The sequence below is a fragment of the Artemia sp. Qi Xiang Cuo genome, chromosome 20, assembly GCF_049724085.1.
Source record: "Artemia sp. Qi Xiang Cuo chromosome 20, ASM4972408v1, whole genome shotgun sequence".
NCBI lineage: Eukaryota > Metazoa > Arthropoda > Branchiopoda > Anostraca > Artemiidae > Artemia > Artemia sp. Qi Xiang Cuo.
The window spans coordinates 24585434-24608254 of NC_142813.1; positions in this window are offsets into that span (position 1 = coordinate 24585434).

Here is a 22821-nt window from a genome sequence, read left to right on the forward strand (position 1 = left end):
TATTTTAGGGCTAATTATGTTTGCGCTCGTGGTAATTAACGGTGTTTGAACTGTCGATTCTTTAGTTACAAGTCAACATCCTTGTTTTATGGTTATCGTACCCACATCTTGTAATCTTGTAATAACTTGGATCGATTTTTTCCGTATTATTATAACAAGACTGAGTTCCAACTGTTTCTTTTGGAACAAAAAATAACCAAAGATCATTTCTTAGGTGTATGAATATTTCTCGTTTAGTACTTCCTATCAAGGCTTCGCAGGAATTAGGTATTTCTTCCTGTTGTGTGTCTTTTAAAAATATATCCAACATACAAGATCCGGACTTGACGTTGTAAATAGGTAACCTAAGCTGGCAAACTAGGTTTTTGAACGATACGCACTCTTTTAAGTCTTGTGTATTGGCTAGGGCATATTTTTGTCTATCTTGGTCAATAAGTAAATACTCTGCTTCAGGTGTGATAGTCATAAATGAATTTGTTTTCTTTATATTAGCAGGAAAGGTCGAAATTTTGTACAAGTTGTATATTGATTGTTGGTTTATTAAAGGAATCGTTACTACTGCAAATAATTGTTCATTTATTTCTGTGATGTGAACTTTTTATTTTGTGTAATAAAGAAATAAATTTGATACTTCTGCTTCTATAGGTAAATGTAAGCCAAAAGTTAGGTTCGTTTTTATTTCGTCTAAAATACCTTTTAGGTTAGAAGGATCTACTAGGTCGTATGACAAAGTTCCTCCCGTGAGGGCAAATAATGCGAATTCGAACTTGCTAACATCTGTCGCTGGATTTAGTAATGACATGGTAATTATATCAAGTGATACTATGGTGAGGCTCGCGTCTGTCACCACACGATCAACTTCATTTCTTAAGTAATTCATTACATTTACAGTTTTTGAGATTTTCTTGGATATCATTTCGACTTTATCTCTTTGGTAGTTAGCTATGCTTGCTTGTATTTTCTGGACGTGTAACGTCACGTTCATGGCATTATTTAACTTCTTCACATTTTCCCACAGGATATTCAAGTCTTCCTCCGTCGTTAAACCAAAAAGGCGGAAGGCGAGTTCTCCGATGATGGGAATTAGGCTTGTAGACCTGCGGTATTTACTTCTTCGAAAGAATACCTCAAAGATTTTCGTGGTGCTTTGTTTTAATTTTTGTATTTCCGTATTAAATAGTTCAAATAAAGCTTGTAATCTTTGTCTGTACAATATTAAGAAGGCTTGATGAGTTGACACTTTTTGGGCTTTTTTCTCACTTAGATCAGGTAATGGTTCAATATCTTCTTTTGCCGGCTTGTCGGCCATTGCTAATCTAGCACAAGTACGTTTACCGTCTATTATCCAACATTTCTTATGTACGTAATCATCTTCTTCCTCTTTCTTATAATTATTTTTCTTTTCTTCTGGTTTAATCGCTTGTATCTTTACCGTTTGTGTCTCGGTATGTCTTACTGGGATTCTTGCTCATATGCCTATACGGAATATGCCAATCGGCTGGGTGCGCGTAAACGTGGGCTTTGTTGACCAAGTTCATTTTGTGAGTATCGTTGGTTTTAGATAAGTCAGCATGGCCAAATTTCTAGATGATTCTTTACTAGGTGCGATCATTTCTGGAACTGTGTTCGTCGTAGCTTCCGACATTGAATTCTCTTGCTGGGGTCTCATATGTAGGCGTGGTTGTCATTGTGTCTTTTTTTTCTTTCTGTAGGATTTCTATTCTCATTATCTTGTTGTGTATTTAGGAATTTATTTTTTGAATTGTCCAATTCCTTTAGGTTAGTAATTTGTCTGTAGTCCTTTTCCTTTGTGAGTTTGGATGATATTTGTTTCGTAACATTTTTCTAAGCATGATTCTGCCATAATTCTTTGAGAATAGTCCATAGGCTCGGTAGTTCATTTAGCATTGCGTAATTTCTATAATAAAGTTTTACTTCCCTTGCAGTCAGTGGCTTGGGGTTTTCTATAGGTTTCACTGCGGTAAAAATTTCTTGACAATTGTTCAATATAATTCGCTGACCTTTTCTTTCTGTTTTCCTTGGTACCGGTTCCTAGTGCCATGTCGATTTCTGCTATATTCTTGTCAAAGTCATCTATTATCAATTTTGATTTTAGTTTTGGAATAACTGGAACTTAGAACTCTTTGTTGTCCTTACTATGCATCATCTTACTGGTCTGCAATCCTTTATCTGACCTTAGGAATTGAAATATCGATTCCTTGAGTTCATTCAAGTTTTTCTCTAGTCTCGTTACTTGTTGAAACAAGGTTTCAAAGGGTTTTGGATCCAATTTCATGAAGATTTTCCATGTGTTATGGCGGGCTAGGAGTAAGTTCCCATGTTCAAATATTATAGCATGTTTTACAATATATTTTACTGCAATTTAAACAATGAGATTTATTCTCTTTTTTCTTAGACTCACATTTTTGCTTGTGTTTACAATTGATTTTTCGTTGATTTTACATATTTTTGGGAAATTCATGAGTTTGCTTTTTGTTTAAGCGTTAAGGTGTTTTAAACTTTTATGGTTACCTTGTTGTAATAATTTATGTTATTTTAGTCGTTCTATTCTTTGGCCAAACAAAACTGACTTATAAGCGTATTACATACTTTTTGCTTATGAACAATATTCCAGGATTTGAATGGTTATGGAGGTTCTGGCTTTACTCTGTTTATGATATGTAATTATGACTGGTTGAGATATACTTTAAAGGCTTAATTAATGATTACCAAACGACGTATTTTTTTGTATTATATTTAGTAAGCAACACATAAATAAGTAAGCAAGTAACATATTTATAAATACACTGGTAACCTATTTTTATTATCAGTGTTTTAATAACATTATTGGCGTTATTACAACCAGAATTATTAGGTTTTGCACTAATGCAAAAATGATTTTTTTTTTCTTTTTTTTACATGAGAGCAGTGAGGTAAATGTATGGTTTAACTCTACGTAGGGTCTACGCTAGTTCATTGATTCACTCAATTCACTATATATATTAATATATATTTTTTAAGAAGGGAAACTTTCGAAAACACGGAGTTTTATGGTGTGTCTTAAAATAAGGGCACCTTAATTTTATTTGTATACGCGATTCCTTCCATGTCCATCAATATTTAATTTTAAGATTGCTGTATCTTTCGGTAGTACATTGCGTGTTTCTAACAATGCTAACATGGTATTAAGGCGATGAACTTCCCATGATGACACATTTGTGCTTAGGAACTTCATTTCGAATACAGCATTATTTTCATTACTTTTATCTGTGTCTATGTGCATCAAATAGATCAACAGATCATTCGGGAGTTCTATATTTTTCAATGTATTCCATATATCTTTCTTTTGCATATTTTTACGAATTACTTTTCGACATTGTTCAGCTAAGGAAAGTGGATCATTTATAACCTTTACCACTCTAAAAATTAATTGTATATGTGACACATTACAACATTTTTGTTAACGTACAATAATATCAAAATTGGGAAATACTTTGGATCCAAAATTTTCATCTTCATGTAAGCGCCTTGATTTTTTAATGCTTTTGCAAAAGTGAACACAGAAAAGTGGTCTATGACTGAAAGAATACAAGTGTGGCCTCTGTTGGAAACAGGTAAGCTGCCACTGGTTCCATATAGATAAAACGCGACGATATCAAACGGGAATCTTGCTATCGGAACTCTTCCCAAAATTCCTTAAGTTTTGTTAATGCTGATGGTACATAAAAATATTGTTTTAATTTATGGAAAGTTTTTATTGTCCCTAAATGTCCACTTATATTCGAATGAAAATATTCAAAGGCAGGTATTATTAAATTTTGGGGTAGTACAGGTATTATTGAAGTTTGGTTTCTATTTGTCTCAGTGGTTACGATTCTGCATAACATTTCTTCATCAAAATCATAGTAAAGTTATCTATTTCTTTCATAAGAGCTTTCAATTTATATGATAACATATTATCATTCAAAAAATAATTGATAGTTGCAAAACACATCCCATCTTTTTTTTATTTCTTTTTATATTATCTATAGACAAGGGACAATAGTTAACCTTATTTTCTTTTATTGGGTCCTTGGCTTTGTTTTTCTTACATTTACTCTTAGTCTTAATAGTATTGACTTCGTTCTGTTCGGCTTCCGACGGCACATTTTCCGGAAACATGCTCAAAAAGTCGCAAGATGCATTTTACTTACCTTTTAAATTTTCAAAATTATAACTAGGTCTTGGATTTTCATAATCCATCTAACTAGAATTCCCGTGGGATTTTTAAATGTCTGCAAGTATTACAAGCTTTTATGGTTTGGATGTAGTATGAATTTTCTACCAATCAAATAGTGTCTAAATTTATCCAAGTGATAGATTATAGACAATAATTCTAAATTTGTGTCAGAATAGTTACTTTCACCTTTTGATAAGGTTCTGCTTGAATCACATATGACTTTTTCTACTACTTTTTGTTTGGGCATACCCTCCAGAGGATTGGGGCTTTCTATCGGAATTATTTGCGAAAGTATAGCGCCGATGCCCTTTGAACTGGCATCAGTTCTAACTACAAACTGTCCGTTCTCAAATTCAGGCAACGACAAAATGGGATCCGAAATGAGTGTCTTTTTGAGATGGTCTAAGGAAGTTTTGGCTTCCTGGGACCAGGTAACATTTTGGGAGTTCTCTTTAGTTAATTCCGTGAGTGGTTTCGCAATATGGGCGTAATTTCGCACAAATTTTCTAAAGTAGCCAGTAAGATCTAAAATTACTCTTAATTTTTTCATAGTTCTAGGGGGTGTGAGGTTTTCGACGCATTTTATTTTATCTGGGTCTGGGGATAACTCTCCTTGCGTCACTACCACTCCTAAAAATTTAATTTTTGGTTGAAATAAATTGACTTTTTCCGGCCGACATTTTAAATTGCCTTCTCTGAATTTTTCAAACACTTTAGCTAATGTTGCTAGGTGTTGTTCCGCATTTTCTCCTACGCATATAACATAATCAACAAAATGAATGATGTTCTTAAATGCTCTCAATAAATGCAATAAAGGTCTACATAGCGCACTTGAACTCGTCTTAAGTCCAAAAGGTACTCTTAAGTATTCATATGAACCACATTCGGTCTTACAAAACGCAGTCTTATGGACATCTTTCTCGGCTATTTTCACTTGGTGGTAGCCTTGGGTGAGGTCTAAAGAAGTAAAAATTTTGTTTTTGCTTGAAATGGAGTCAAGGATTTCCTTTATTCTCGGCAAGGGAAATTTATCACTCACTACTTGCTTGTTAAGAGCTCTATAATCGACCACGAGTCACATATCACCATTCTTTTTTGGGACTAAGATTACTGGAGCGGAATACGGACTTATACAGGGGCATATAATCTCATTTTTTTCTAATTCATGAATTTTATTTTTTAACCACTCTTTGTGCTTGTACGGTACACGATACGGCTGTTTCTCGAGGAGGTTGCCGGTCGTTAAAAGTGAATGTTCATAATACGGTATAAGTCCTATATCATCTTCAGATGCGGAAAATACATCTCTAAAATTACATAGTAATTCACATAATTTCTTTTTGAGTTCCGAGTCACTAATATGATCCATATTAAATTTGTTTAAAAATTGTATTTGTTAATTGAGGTTTTAATGCCGTTAACTAGATTTCTTCTGGAATTTTCCCACCTATCTAAGTCATTTTCCGAGATAATCTGGATTTGAACTAAACATGTTCCCTTTTTTATTGTAATTGTGTCATTTTCGTGGTTATTAGTCACCCAAATAAAACCTTCTCCTTTGTCGTAAGATATAATTTGTTCTTCACATAACAAGTTTTCAGGAATTTCCTTTGACGGTTTGGCAAACCATATTTCGGATTTGCTATCCACTGGTTCAATCATTTGCGATATTTGAATCCTTTGCATTGTCCTGGGAGGGATTTTTGCTTTCCGTATTGCGAACCCATAATATTTTTCTTTATTTTCATTGCCTATCAAGTTTAGACAAGCGCTATCCGACAATAACATTGTCTGCGCCTGAACTGCATTTGGGTTCCCTACTTTTTTTCCATAATTCCACTATCTCCTTGATTTCTTTTGACCTATACTGTCGCATATCTCCCATTTTTATTTTTGCAGATTCAACTCACTTATTATCTAAATTTACTTCACTCTTCCAATATCGCTTTGAATAAGAAAATGGATTTCTTGTTATACCACGTGCTCTTTGTAGCGAGACATGAGGTTCAAAAGATTGTGACATTATACCGCCGGAAATTTTATTTACTGTTACATTTTCTTCGTAACTTCGGTTAACATTCCTTAAGGTAGGGATTGCTTTCCCTGGCTTAGCCGGGTAGACAAGCCTTTCGTTCGCTACGTCTAACAATATTCTATTTGACCTTAAAAAATTGCGCCTATAATGGCTTCGTACGGAAAATTGTTGCATATTATAAAATTCGTCGGAAAAATTCTGTTATCCCTTTTCACGTCAAGGCGAATTGAACCTTTTGCGTCCAATTTATGCCCTGTTACACTAATTAAATTTGGATTATTGACATTTTTCGTCGCTTGATATGCGGAGGCAACATATTAAATACGCATGAGTTTATTATATTAACAGTGGCACCACTGTCAATTAAAGCCATAAAGTGAACATTTACCACACAAAAATCATTAAATATAGGTAAATTTTTATTATTATCACTGAAGGACGGCACTACTATTTGTTTGGACCTATCAAATATTCGAGGCTCCTTCTGGGTCCAATTTATTCTTCTGAGGGGCCTAACGCGTTTCCCTGGGAATTAATTTCATGCCTAGGTGCCTGCAATAGAGGTTCAGACACGTGAGGGTTCCATAGGCGTATCTAATTAATTCACATTTGTCTGCCTATGCCATGTATTATTGCGATAGTTTCTATTTCTCACGTTAGTGCCGGCTGTTGGCGCTGGCTGCAAATGCCGTCGTATGAGAAATTTTCATTTCCCGTTGGCCAGTTAGCTATTTGCCGTCAGTTTGAAAAATTTGCGTTCCCCGTCGGCCGTTAATTATTTTGTCTACTGGGGGGAGAGTTATACGAGTTTTGTCGGTATAAATTATGAAGTGCTGGTGGGCGGATTTGAGGGTATTGTGGGAATATTGCGTCTTGAGTGTACCCTTGTGCACCCCTGGTACTAAGATTTGTTCTCCCGAACAATTGATTGCCATAATGTCTTGTATTTCCTGGCGGTGTCGCCACCAAATGATGCCGCCATGTTTCTATTTTTAAAGCGACATTCTTTCGCAATGTGTCCGACACTATTACATATATAACATCTTATTACCGGGTTATTTTCATAATTGGTTGGTTTGACAGGCTGAAAACGTACTGTTTTCTGCCTAGTGGTTTCTTGTGTTCTAGTTCTTTGCGGCACTGGGGAATTATCCCTTGAAAAGAATTTTGGAGGAGTTTTATCTCCCTTGAAGGTTAGGCTTTCGCCCGATTCGCCTAGGCTATTTATCTTTGTCTTGCTATGATTTGCCAAGATCATATCGATTTCGATCATTCGCCCTACTTCCTGAACTGCTAGGTTCAACGTTTGAATGTTTTTGAAAACTATCATTCTATATAATTTTGGGGGAAGTCCTTGCAGAAATGTATTTGGTATGATTTTTTCAAACAAGTCTCCTGAGCCTTTGCCGTATTTCGCTTCTACTGAGATTCGTATGTTGTGTAAATATTCTTGTACGTTCTGTGTATGATCGAAACATACTGTTCCATGTTTTAATTTATTTGTTGAACTTGTTTCAATAAATCTGTCTTTAAATGCCGTTAACAATTTTTCTATTGTATTTATCGGCAAATTAATATCTTCTCCCACAGTGTTTTCAATTTGTTTAATAAAGGTTAAAGCCTGCCCTCTTAGTCTTAGAAGAAGCATACTTATTAATGTTTTCAGGTCAGTTTTAGTTAACTCTACAAATTGTGCTAGTTGCATATTAAATTCGTCAACATCTGTTTGTCCGTCATATTGGGGAATAGACTTGGTTATTCCCACATTTTTCGCGACCAATATTTGCGCAAGTAATAAAGCACTTAACTCCTCTGCCATTTTCGCGTTTTAAATATTTGTATCTTTTTGGCGTAATTATACACTTGAACAAATCTCTTTTACTTAACCTATTTGGGGGATGCTATTATCTCCTATGAGATATTTTAAAAGGGTTTCCCTATTATAGCTTAGCGGTTATACGCTTAGACACTCTTTTCTTATAAGGCTGTATATGTCAATATTTTAAATTTAAATTAAGAAGTTTGTAGCCTAAATAGTTCGTATGTTTCCTCCGAGTTTACGACCGCGCCAACTGTAATGGGGGGAATAAAATGGATTATATAATAAGTTTGGATTTCCTTGTGAGGTGACTAATTGTGCCTGGGAGCCATCAATCAAGGAGTTTAATCGTTCTTCGTAAAATTATCAGATTCCTTGGGAGCGTTTTCCAATGGGGAACAATCGAACTAATTATCTACTCTGGGATGCTAGATACAGGCATATAAAATAAGAAAACACAAACAGAAGAGTAATAGATTTATTAGACTTACATAAGTAGTCGTACAGCGACGGACTTCAGTAATGCAAACATATAGACCTCATAGTCGGAATACTTCTTAGTAATAATAGGCACCAAAAAAACTTTTTCACTACCTTATAACATGATTTCTGATTCTGAGCAATAATCACTATTTCCCAATTGGCCCAGCTCCTCTCGGAGGGCCCGCTATTTTCTCAAAATGCTGACAAACTGGGTTCATTATGTCGACTCTTTACCCGATAGTTTTTTTCGCAATATTCTGATCATTAAGCATACACATTCCTGAGAGTACTTCTAAAACTACCAAACTAAGTTTTAAACAATGTCCCACTATGTTTTGAAAAATACTTCAGCGAATTCCAATCTATCTCATTAGTATTGTACTTGTAAAAAGCCTGCAGTTTTTTGCCTTTGAAATCTGTCAATAGCGTCTGGAATGTTCAAGACTCATTTGTTTTGTAGAACAAAAGTTCTACAAAGTACCAAGGAGTACTCCCGAATTAATCATCTCTTGCTTTGAGCTTTTTGAAGAGATATTCGGCTGACAAATAAATGAGAGTTTAAAACGGAATTTCAAACTTAATTAAGGGAGTTTGATTTACGTCGGAAGTGTATTTAGAATGAAATCAACTTTTCCACATTTAAAGTATATATTGTACACGGTAAAGTATCCCAGATGTCAGTCGTTGTTTTTAATTCCACTATTCATATTTTCTTCTGTATTATTTTCTTCTGAGGCTTGGAATGGTAAAAATGACTTTATTTTCCATGTGACATATTAATTATTTTACACAATTAAGACTATGTCAATTTTTTTTACCCACTCAAAACTTAATTTCCCTCTTTCTATCATTTTATAGGCTTACACAGAAAATAATTGAACAGAAAAAAAAATTCCTGATAAATATTTACTAGTTGGTGTGACAAACAAAATGCAATGTTTGGTTAATCGCTATAAAATACATTAAAAAAACTGTCGAGGAGGTGACATTCCCGTACCCAACATTATATTAGCTTACACTGAAAATAATTGAACAGAAAAATTAGGCTGCACAAAGAATTCCCCTCTCCCTCCCCCATACTTTCCATGCGACGAAATAGTTTGTTTTTTCACCTCGCAACGATGGTGTTAGAATTAGTTCCTCGTCGTATATTTTTATAAAAGCCTCTTAATCATCTATGAAACCCCATTTGCATTCATCAAATATAATATCTCGTCTAATTTGGCCGAAAAACAGTCTACTTTTGAATGCGTATTGAATCACAAAGACATGTGGCATTAATCTATGCGATAAGACGTCCGAAGTTTCGTTCCAAAAGGACCCTTTTCTGTAATTATAAACACATGCGGTTTTAGACCAGAAAAAAGACAATACATCTTAAAAGCACAATTGGGAAAAGAGACATTTTGAACGAGATAACTATTTCTATAGAATTGAAATCGTAAACAAAGGAGGGGGGAGGAGGGATTTTATTTACATAATGGAAAAAAAGAGCGTACTTTGCGTTTTCTAATGAGTATACTCATACTATTGTAGGGTTTGTATTGTTGGAGAGGAGGGGGGCTATGTTGCCCTGAAATTTGAATTTACTAGTGGGATGGTAAAATGATTTTGAAGTAAATTAAGAAATTTAGTAAGCTGTACTCACATTTTAAATTGATGTATCCATTGCTTTAAAGTTAATAATATTCAGTGTACTATCTATGATATATCAAATCATTATGAAAATTAAATCGTAAGGTATGGCCATTATATACAAAATCTCAAGGACGAATAAAAAATCAGTCCTTTTATTTATAACCAATCACCAGTCGAGTTGTCGTATATTGAGCAACCACCGATGTCTCTGATTGGTTTTTAAAAATGGATGTTGGCTCTAAAAACAGTCTGGTTGAAAAACATGGAGTTGAAACAACTTTGTGTGGGGAATCCCCCGCTCATACTGCTATTTTTTTGCAATGTTTAGGAACCGGTGGCGAATCCCCGCTCGCTTGGAAAAGTACCAAGGAAAGGCAAGCAAAACGTGTTTAATCACGTGTAGAGGTCCCATAGAATTACATAGGAATGTACATAGCGCTAGAGAATAGCATGGGAGGGAACATAAGCCCTTAGAATAGCATATGGAAGGAACATAATCCACCCAAATCCATAAGCACATGCTCTGGAAAGACGCCAAGGAACATAAGGCAAGCAAATCCATAAGTACATGCTCTGGAAATGTTTTTCCTATAGCTTCAAGCAAAAAGCATGGTAATTCCTATAGCTTCAAGCAAAGTATAACCTAGAACTCTACTTACTATCTCGTGGGGACTCTGCTATGTCCTTATATGATGTTGTAAGGTGTTCCGTATCTCAATAAATTCTAAAAGACTGTACGGTAAGAAAATATAAAGAATACGTAAATTAAAGAAATTCTAAGAGGACGGCAAGCCCAAAATCCCTCTGAAATAGAGTGAGGAGAAGGACCCCCAAGACGTGGACCTAGGGACTTTCCCCGTCGATCCGAAAAATAAAGTATATGCTGGGAAAAGAAATTAGAAAAGGGTTTAAATTAAAGAAATAAGAAAAGAACTTTCACCCCCAAACCTCTGATCCTAAGACGGAGCCAACTCTGTATTAAACATGGTCGTATTAACTTCAGAGGGAGCTCATTGGATTTGAAATCGGAAGTTCTAGAGCCATTTTTAAGAGCAGAATTATCGGAGGGCAACTAGTCTCGCCTCGTCCTGTCCCCCCCAATGCATCCAATAGTAACTTTGGAAAAGCTGTTTGTTCAAAAACAGTCAAAAGATCACATAACAAAGCCTTTGGGGTTGAGACAACCCCTAGAGTCTCGGAGTAAGGGTTCGAAGTTATGCCCCGGGTTATATAAAGTGTTTATGGAAGGGTTGTCTGTGTGAAATTTATTTGATTGGAAATTTAGATTTATAGTTCCTTTTTAAGAGTCAAAAGTGAAGAAGTGCAACTAGCCCCCCCCCCCCTCTCTGACACCATCTTTTTCTTAAACTTATTCAATCGAAATTGTAAGATAGCCATTTTGTTCAAAATAATCCAAAGAGCATATAACAATTCCTTCAGGGTGGAAAAACCCCCCAAGAGCCCAGAAGTAAGGGTTGTAAGGTGTGTCCTGGGGTATATAAGGCTTTTACAAAACGGGTGGTCGTACAAACTTAGGATCGGATGGGGCTCATTTGATTTAAAGTCTGAAGTCCTAGTGCCCTTTTCAAAAGTCAAAAGTAAATGGAGGGTAGCCAGTGCCATCCCCACAAGCCTATAATTCTATAAAACACATCCGGTCAAAATTTTAAGAGAGCTATTTTATTCATCGCTGTTGAAAGGTCCAGTAATTATTCTCTGGTGATGTAAACCTCCGCAAAGTCCCCAGAGGGTAAAATTTAAGCATTTCGTTCATTGTCTACATATAATATCTGTTATTGAGAAAGGAATGCATGTTCGAACCTTATCAAACAGTTCGTAGTAACGAACTGTAAGTAAGGAGCGACCCGGCTCAATGGTAACCGAACCTGTAGAAAATGGAATTTTGATACCAATAGATACATCAAAAGAATCACATTTTAATGCTAATTTCAAATATAGACCCCTAAAATCTATAGACCCCCAAAAGCTATAAAACCTTAATGAAAATCACACCATCATATTTAGCGTATCAGAGAACCCTACTGCAGAGGTTTCAAGCTCCTATCTACAAAGATGTGGAATTTTGCATTTTTTGCCAGAAGAAAGATCGCGGATGCGTGTTTATTTGTTTGCTTGTTTTTTTTCCCAGGGGTGATCGTATCGACCCAGTGGTCCTAGAATATCGTGGGAGGGCTAATTCGAACGGAACTTAAAATTTCTAGTGCCCTTTTTAAGTGACCAAAAAAAATGGAGGGCAACTAGGCCCCCTCCCATGCTCATTTTTTTCTCAAAGTCACCTGATCAAAATTTTGAGATAGCTATTTTGTTCAGCAGGGTCGAAAATATGATATCTAAGTCTTTTATGATGACTTAATCCCCCGAAGTCGCCGGGGGGAGGGCTGAAAGTTATGAACTTTACCCAATGTTGACATATAGTATTGGTTATTGGGAAATATACAGACGTTTTCAGGGGGATTTTTTCTGGTAGTAGGTGCGGGAGTCAGTCGGGGGTTATGTGGGAGGATCTTTCCATGAAGAAATTTTTCATGGGGGAGGGACATTCCTATGAAGAGGGCGCCGGATTTCTCATTATTTCAAAAAAAGATCAGAAATTATGTATATAAAAAAAACTAGTTTTTCAACTGAAAGTAAGGAGCAACATCAAAACTTAAAACGACAGAAAACATTACGTATATGATTGGGTTCACCTCCTAGTCAATACCTCGCTCTTTAAGCCAAAGATTATTTAGTACTTTCATAAGAGCTATTTATTCTAATTAACGGCATTTGTGATTAAGGGGTCATTTTTAAAGAATTACAACAAAATTCGAACTTCAGCTTAAAAAGCAAGGTACTGACTAGGGGGCGAACCCTCTAATATACGCATTAAAAATATATGAATATAGAAGTTCGTTACGTAAGTTAATTCGTAAGTTACGTATATTTATTACTAATAAAAACGTTCGTAAATAAAATTAAACAAGTTTTGAGAAAGCTATTTGACCAAATAAAAGTAAAATTAATGTTCAAATTTGGTTTTAAATATTCATGTACGGTGAGCCAAAATCAAAACATGCATTAATTCAAAAACGCTCAAAAATTTAATTAAAAAAAACAAGTTTTTTTAACTGAAAGTAAGGAATGACGTTAAAACTTAAAACCACGGTATATATAATTAGGCAGTAAGTTTACCACAGATAATTTCTGGCTCTTCATTCTCGGTGCGAACAAAAAGCTCCTCCCACTTATTCATGCATTAGCGGGTTAGTGTGTATGCGTCAATCGATGAGAAATGGTTCGAAATACATTATTGAAATTAATGAGAACATAATGAGAAATGGTCCTCAAACATTATAGAAATTCTTATTGGAAACCGGGACTAACGAATCGAATTTGGCTTGAGTTTTGGGAAACTGGCTGTGAGGACTTCCCCCTTGAACAATTGATAAGATTTGTTTGTGCACACGTGCATATTACGAAGTAAAATTTAGGAATCGGGAAGTCGAGAGACGTACATATCAAGGAAAATAAACTAGCAAGTAATTATTTTAGTTTTAGTAGTTAAATATTTGAAACTAATTTTTTTTATTACTTGCTCCTCAGTAGTACAGACAATAAAAATCAAACCAATATCAATAAACATATGTGAAAAGTGGAAGTGACTGTATTTGATTTAGCTGCAAGTCTAAATTCATGCCCACCACGTATATTTGATTCATGCCCACCATGTATATATATATATATATATATATATATATATATATATATATATATATATATATATATATATATATATATATATATATATATATATATATCGGCGCGTACAAGCAGCTCCTCTCATTTGATCTGCCATTAGCGGTCCAATTACCCTTGAACACGTATTTTGGCAGAAACTTTCTCAAAATGCCTTTAAAACCAACTCGAGATTTCAAAACCTACATGTAATTAATGTAGACATTTGAACTATTTATATATATATATATATATATATATATATATATATATATATATATATATATATATATATATATATATATATATATATATATATATATATATATATATATATATATATATATATATATATATATATATATATATATATATATATATACAGCTCCTCTTATTTGATCTGCCATCAGTGGTCCAATTACCCTGGAACGCGTATTTGGGCAGAAACTTTCTCAAAATGCCTTTGAAACCAACTTGAGACTTCGAAACCTACTTTTAATTCCTAAAAACATCTAATAATAACATTGCACCACTAATTACTGATTTTCATATGTGTATTTGAATAAATTAATTTAAAATTAGTCTCTTCAAAATGTAGTGTTCCAACGTTGAAGCCAAGTTTCGCGTTCAAGAGAAATCTTTCTTGTCTACACGTGAAAAGATCTAATGTCGCTTATGTTTATACGTTCTCTGGATCACTCGCACCTCGGTCCGGGTTTTTATAATGGGTGAGATAGGGAAAGATCATACTGCTAAATTATATATACAATGCTTAAAACGAAAAGAAATTATTCTATATATGAAAGGGGCTGTCCCCTCCTCAACGCCTCGCTCTTTACGCTAAAGTTTGAATTTCTCACAACTCGATTTTTTTAAACAATGAAAAACTTTAGCGTAAAGAGCGAGGTGTTGAGGAGGGGACAGCCCCTTTCATATACGGAATAATTTCTGTTCGTTTTAAGTTTTAACGTCGTTCCTTACTTTCAGTTAAAAAAAACTTGTTTTTTTTATTTAATTTTCCAAAAAGACAAAGAGCATTCAGGTGAGCCTTTCAGAGAGTATTGAGGGGAATTTTGAGCTAATCAAAACATGTTATATCCATACGGATTGTCAAAAGGGCGAAAATCAGGAATGACTGGATATATTAATTTCGCATTTTCAGAAAACTACCACCAATACTACTTCAGCTGCTACTACTACTACCACCACACTGCTCAATTTATAATATTAAGAGGAAATTTAAACTAAATCAAAAGACTTTATATGCAAGTAAATTGTCAAAAGATTGTATTTCAAAAATTGATTTGGGTGTTAAGTTGGAACTCTCAAAAAATACTAGTGGATATGATAGTCTGAATTCTACCGCTGCCATACAAAGATACTTCTACCACTGTTGTACAGAACTAATTATACCGCTGCTATACACCTTTTTACAGAGAGTAAAGGTCATTCCCTTTTCAGAATCGGTGAACTGCATCAATTTCATTTCCTTTTGAAGGCCAAAGAACTCTATGAAGGCCAGGCAGTTTTGAGAAATGTATGACCTCTATCAAGACCAGGTACTTTGGAGGATGATGATTTCTATGAAGGCCAGGTACTTTTGAGTGACAATGGACTCTATCAAGGCAAGGCGCTCCTGAATGTCACCGTCTCGCCTTGACTAGTGCAATGACTTTGTTGTGCAAACACAATCGATTTCTTTGGCCCTTTGTCATTGATAGTTATATGAAATTTTATATTTGGGTCGGATGAAATCGATTTAGATTTTTATATGACTCCGACATTAAATGAATATAAAGTGGGATTTTAAATCCATTATATTAATATAGAAATACAGAACAATCTCTAGCAATAAAGTACTGAGGGGGCTATGGATTTGACGACGCCCCTAGGGGGTAGCCTATACTATTGGAGTTACTATAAATTCTTCTTACATAATACGTTTCGTGCTCTGTTTTACACAAAAAGTTCGATGAAAATAAGTCAAGCAGTGAGGGGGTTATGAACTTGACGACATCCATAGGGTGTTGGCTATACTATTGGAATTACTACAAATTCTTCTTACAAAGTATAATATACGCTTTGTGATCTATTTTACAAAAAAGGTCAATGAAACTAAATCCAGTAGTGAGGGAGTTATGGATTTGACGATGCCCATAGTGGGTATATTATTTGAGCTGCTACAAAAAGTCATATGCATTTTAGGCAATGATACGAAAGCCCTTAGTCATAAATGTCCAAAGCTTCAAAGGCCCTAATGCCCCTCACCCCCCCCCCAAACTCCCCCTCCAAAAAATTTCCCCCCCCCTCCCATTTTCTTATACTTATTTTAAGTTTAGTTTGTTTGTTAACTTTTATTTTTAGTTTTGTAAACAGACATTTTTTCAACTTTTTTTTACATGTCTTAAAATGACATGGGATATACTTAAAACAAAAAAAATACGTTTAATATTTTTGAAATACAAAATAAGACTGATATAGATATGTTTTTCGTGATTTTACTATTAGAAAAATAATATTTGTAGCAATAGTTTTCTCTTTTTTTACTTATAATTCTCTTAGACGGAAAATTTTTCAACTTTTTATTATGCGCCTGTATCAATGGTACTCTATGGTTGCTCATAGACACTACACGACTGTCTCAGTGGTACTCTATTGCTGCTTATCGACAGTACCTAGTTTATTGTATATATTAACTCAGTAATTTTCGTAAATTGGAAGGATAAAAACTTGTATCATATTAAAAAAAATTGAAGATGAAATATTCAAAAAAGTGTTTTCACATGATAAAATCATCTTTGCGTTGAATGCTGAAAAAGACAAATATCTGAACTATGAAACAAGTACTAGTGGGAATCTCATTGGAAATGTATGCGCGTGTTATCATGACAGTGAGAAATTAAATCCCTTTGGACAACCCAATAATTTTCATCATGCAAAAGGTGGATATACGAGAGTAAGATATCCAGAGATGATATTACTCAAAGAGAATGCCAACATGAAAATAATATTTGATGAAGAGGGGCAACTTCTAGCTAATTGTTCTGGTCACAAGTTACCCATTGATAGATCCTATCTTCATCTTTCCGGTGTCAGTTTTCAAATGAAAGCAAAGGGAAAAAGAAGAGAGGCACACTGGTGCACTAATATCATATACCGTATCTTGTCTAAGTGCCAGAACTGTTACCTGTGTAAAAAGAATGTAATAATAGACAGTGAAATCGCTGGCAAAATAAAAAGGGAATTGGCAGAAAATACAACTATAGTATAAATATGAGTTGATGGAAAATAAAGCACATGTGAACATATTCACTACCATTAATCTTCTACCAACAAATTTAGTAAATGAGGCCACTAATACCAAAGACGAAACGCATATTGAACCTGTAGGTAACCCAATAGTAAAAATTGTGAATGACTCAAAATGGATTAATGATTATTCTACTGGTTATGAACTAAGAGAAGGGAATCCCTACACTATCAAGAGAAAATATGATGAATTATTTTATAGAACAGATTCAAAATGTTCAAAGACTTCAATAATATTAATAATGTATATTAATGTATGTAACATATTTTTATGTTAATATTATACATGTCGTTATTTCCATGAAAATATTTTATGCATTACTTTGTTACTTCCATTATTTTTAGGGTAAGCTACCAAATTAAACGTCTAAACTGTTTATTAAAAAGTCGGTGTTCTCAAAGTTAAAACAAAAACGTTTAAAGAAAAAAACCTTTCGTACTTAAAATAAAAATGTAAAGAAGGAAAAAAACATCTCGAAGAAAAACGAAGTAAAAAAAGCGTCTCAAAGTCTCAAGTAATAATGTCTTACATTATATTACCAAATCATGTTTGGTTCAAATAATCTTGTCTTGCATTATCAATGTCCTGCAAAACATTATGAATATTCTCTCTGGCATTACCTCAGTCTTGCAAGTTATTTACAAAATCATGCATGGTATTATGAAAATCTTGCTAAGTGTTTCCAAATCTTATATAGCATAATCAAAATCTTTTCTGAAATTACTCAAACACCTTACATTGCAGTATTAATGTCCCTTAAATGATATTACCAAATCTTGCTATATATTACAAAATCTGGTCTTACCTTATAAAAGTCTTGCAACACATTATGATTATCCTCTGGTGATACCTCAATATTACACATTATTAACAAAATCATGCATGGTATTATCAAAATCGTTCCAAGTTATTCCAAATCTTGTTTGATGGAATCAAAATCTTGTCCGAAAATATCAGACATCTTACTTTGCAGTATTAATGCCATACTTGATATTACCAAATCGCGTTAGGTATTACAAAATCTTGTCTTGCATTATCAAAGTCTTACAAGATATTATAAATATCCTCTCTAGTACTACCTAAGTCTTGCAAGTTATTAACAAAATCAAGCATGGTATTATCAAAATCTTATGTGGTGTAATCAAAATCTTGTCTGAAACTATCAAACACCTTACATTACAGTATTAATGTATTACTTGATAATACCAGTTCTTGCTAAGTATTACAGAATCTTTTCTTGTATTATCAAAATCTTGCAAGATTTTATGAATATTATCCTTGGTATTACCTATGTCTTGCAATTTATAAACAAAATCATGCATGGTGTTACTCTTGTATGAAATTTTCAAACACCTTACATTGCAGTATTAATGTATTATACGATACTACCAAATCTTTCTAGGTATTAGAAAATTTCTTGCATTTTCAAAGTCTTGCAAGATATTGTGAGTATCCTCTCTAGTATTACCTCAGTCTTGCAAGTTAATAGTAAAAATCATGCTTGATATTACCAAAATCTTGCCAAATGTTTACACATTTTGAGGGATATAATCAAAATCTTGTTTGAAATTATCAAACTCCTTAAATTGCAATATAAATTTCTTACATGATATTACGAAATATTGCTAGGTACATAAAATCCTGTATTGTATTATCAAAGTCTTGCAAGACATTATGAGTATCCTCTCCGGTATTACCTAAGTCATGCAAGTTATTAACAAAATCATACATGGTATTATCAAAATCTTGCCAAGTGTTTCCAAAACTTGTTTAATAGAATCAAAATCTTGTCGGATATCATCAAACACCTTAAATTGCAGTATTAATGTCATATATTACACATATTAATGTCTTACATGATATTACCAAATCTTGCAAGGCAATACAAAATCAGATCTTGCTTTATCAAATCTTGCAGGATATTATGAGTATCCACTCTGGTATTACTTCATTCTTGCAAGTTATTAACAAAACCTTTTCTGAAACTATCAAACACTGTACATTGCAGTATTAATGTCTTAAATGATAGTAGCAAATCTTACTAAGTATTACAGAATCTTGTCTTGCATTATCAAAGTCTATCAAGATATTATGAGTATCTTCTCTGGTAATACCTAAGTCTTGCAAGCTATTAACAAAACAATGCAAGGTATTATCAAAATCCTTCCAAGTGTTTCCAAATCTTGTATTATATAATCAAGTATTGTCTGAAATTATCAAACACATTAAATTGTAGTATTAATTTATTACACGATACTACCAAATCTTGCTAGGTATTACAAAATCATGTCTTGCGTTATCAAAGTCTTGCAAAACATTACGAGTGCCCTATTGATATTACCAAAGTTTTTCAAGCTATTAAATAAATCATGCAATCAAAATTCTGTCTGAAATTATCAAACACCTTACAATTCAATGTTAACGTCTTACATGATAATACCAAATCTTGTGAGGCATTGCAAAATCTGCCGAAATTTTGCTTTATCAAATCAAGCAGGATATTATGAGTATCGTGTCTGGTATTACCTAAGTCTTGCAATTTATTAACACAATCATGCATGGTATTATCAATATCTTGCAAAGTGTCTTCAAATCATGTCTGATATAATAAAATCTTGTCTAAAATTATCTAACAGCTCACATTGCAGTATTAATGTTTTAAATGATAATGAAAAATCTTACTGTGTTTTACAAAATCTTGTCTTGCATTATCAAAGTCTATCAAGATATTATGAGTTTCCTCTCTGGTATTACCTAAGTCTTGCAATTTATTAACACAATCATGCATGGTATTCTCAAAATCTTGCAAAGTGTTTCCATATCATGTGTGATATAATAAAACCTTGTCTAAAATTATCAAACACCTTACATTGCAGTATTAATGTCTTACATGATATTACCAATCTTGCTAGGTATTATAAAATCTTGTCTTGCATTATCATAGTCTTGCAAGATGTTATGAGTGCCCTCTCTGATAATACCTATGTCCTGCCAGCTATTAACAAAATTTTGCATGGTATTATCAAAATCTTGCGAGGTGTTTCCACATCTTGTGTGGTAAAATCAAAATCCTGTCTGAAATTATCAAACATCTCACATTGCAGTATTAAAATCTTACATGATATTACCAAATCTTGCTAGGTATTACCAAATCTGAACTTGTATTGTCAAAGTCTTGCAATATATTATGAGTAACCTCTATGGTATTACCTCAGTCTTGGAAGTTATAAACCAAAATCATTCATGATAATACCAAAATCTTGAGAAATGTTTCCAAATTTTGAGGGATGTATTCAAAATCTTGTCCAAAATTATCCAACACCTTACATTGTACTAATATTTTTTCAGATGATATTACGAACTCTTGCTAGGTATTGTAAAAATCTTGTATTGCATTATCAAAGTCTTGCAAAACAATTTGATTATCCTCGCCGGTCTTACCTAATTCATGCAAGTAATTAACAAAATCATGCATGGTTTTATAAGAATCTAGCCAAGTATTTCCAAATCTTCTGTGATTTAATCAAAATCTTGCCTGAAATTATCAAGCACCTTACATTGCAGTATTAATGTCTTCCAAGATATTACTAAATTATATTAGATATTAAAAAATTTTGTCTTGTATTATCAAAGTCTTGCAAAATATTATGAATAACCTATTTGGTATTAACTCTGTCTTGAAAGTTATTAACAAAATCATGCATGGTACTATGAAAATTTTTCTAAGTTTTTCCAAATCTTATATAGTATAATGATAATTTTGTCTGAAATTATTAAACACCTAACATCGCAGTATTAATGTCTTATATGATATTACCAAATATGGCTATATATTACGAAATATGGTCTTGCATTATCAAAATCTTGAAAGATATTATGAGTTTCCTCTGGTTTTACCTCAATATTACAAATTATTAACAAAATCATGCATGGTATTATCAAAATCGTGCCAAGTTTTTCCAAACCTTGTATGATAGAATCAAAATCTTATCTGAAATTTTCAAACACCTTATATTGCAATATTAATGCCATAAGTGATATTAATAAATCTTGTTGTTAAATATTACAAAATCTTATCTTGCATCATCAAAGTCTTACAAGATATTATGATAATCCTCTCTGGTGTTACGTAAGTCTTGCAAGTTATTAACAAAATTATGCATGGTATTATCGAAATCTTGCCAGTGTTTCCAAATCTTGTGTAATATAATCAAATCTTATCTGAAATTATCAAACACCTTACATTGCAGTATTAATGTATGACATGATACTACCAAATCTTACTAGAATTACAAAATCTTGTCTTGCATTATCAAAGTCTTCCAAGATATTATGAGAGCCCTCTCTGATAATACCTATGTCCTGCAAGCTATTAACAAAATCATGCATGGTATTATCAAAATCTTGCGAGGTGTTTCCAAATCTTGTGTGGTAAAATCAAAATCCTGTCTGAAATTATCAAACATCTCACATTGCAGTATTAAAATCTTACATGATATTACCAAATTTTACTAGGTATTACCAAATCTGAACTTGTATTGTCAAAGTCTTTTAAGATATTATGAGTAACCTCTCTGGTATTACCTCAGTCTTGCAAGTTATAAACCAAAATCATTAATGATAATACCCAAATCTTGAGAAATGTTTCCAATTTTTGAGGGATATATTCAAAATCTTGTCCTAAATTATCAAACACCTTACATTGTACTATTATTTTTTCAGATGATATTACGAACTCTTGCTAGGTATTGTAAAAATCTTTTATTGCATTATCAAAGTCTTGCAAAACAATTTGATTATCCTCACCGGTATTACCTAATTCATGCAAGTTATTAACAAAATCATGCATGGTATTATAAAAATCTAGCCAAGTGTTTCCAAATCTTCTGTGATTTAATCAAAATCATGCCTGAAATTATCAAGCACCTTACATAGCAGTATTAATGTCTTCCATGATATTACTAAATTATATTAGATATTAAAAACTCTTGTCTTGTATTATCAAAGTCTTGCAAAATATTTTGAATAACCTATCTGGCATTACCTCTGTCTTGAAAGCTATTAACAAAATCATGCATGGTACTATGAAAGTTTTTCCAAATCTTATACAGTATAATGATAATTTTGTCTGAAATTATCAAACACCTTACATCGCAGTATTAATGTCTTACATGATATTACCAAATATTGCTATATATTACGAAATATGGTCTTGCATTATCAAAGTCTTGCAAGATATTATTAGTATCCTCTGGTTTTACCTCAATATTACAAATTATTAACAAAATCATGCATGCTATTATCAAAATCGTGCCAAGTTTTTCCAAACCTTATGTGATAGAATCAAAATCTTATCCGAAATTATCAAGCACCTTATATTGCAATAAAAATGCCATACCTGATATTACTAAATCTTGTTAAGTATTACAAAATCTTATCTTGGATTATCAAAGTCTTTCAGGATATTATGATAATCCTCTCTGGTATTACCTAAGTCTTGCAATTTATTAACACAATCATGCATGGTATTATCAAAATCTTGCAAAGTGTTTCCATATCATGTGTGATATAATCAAACCTTG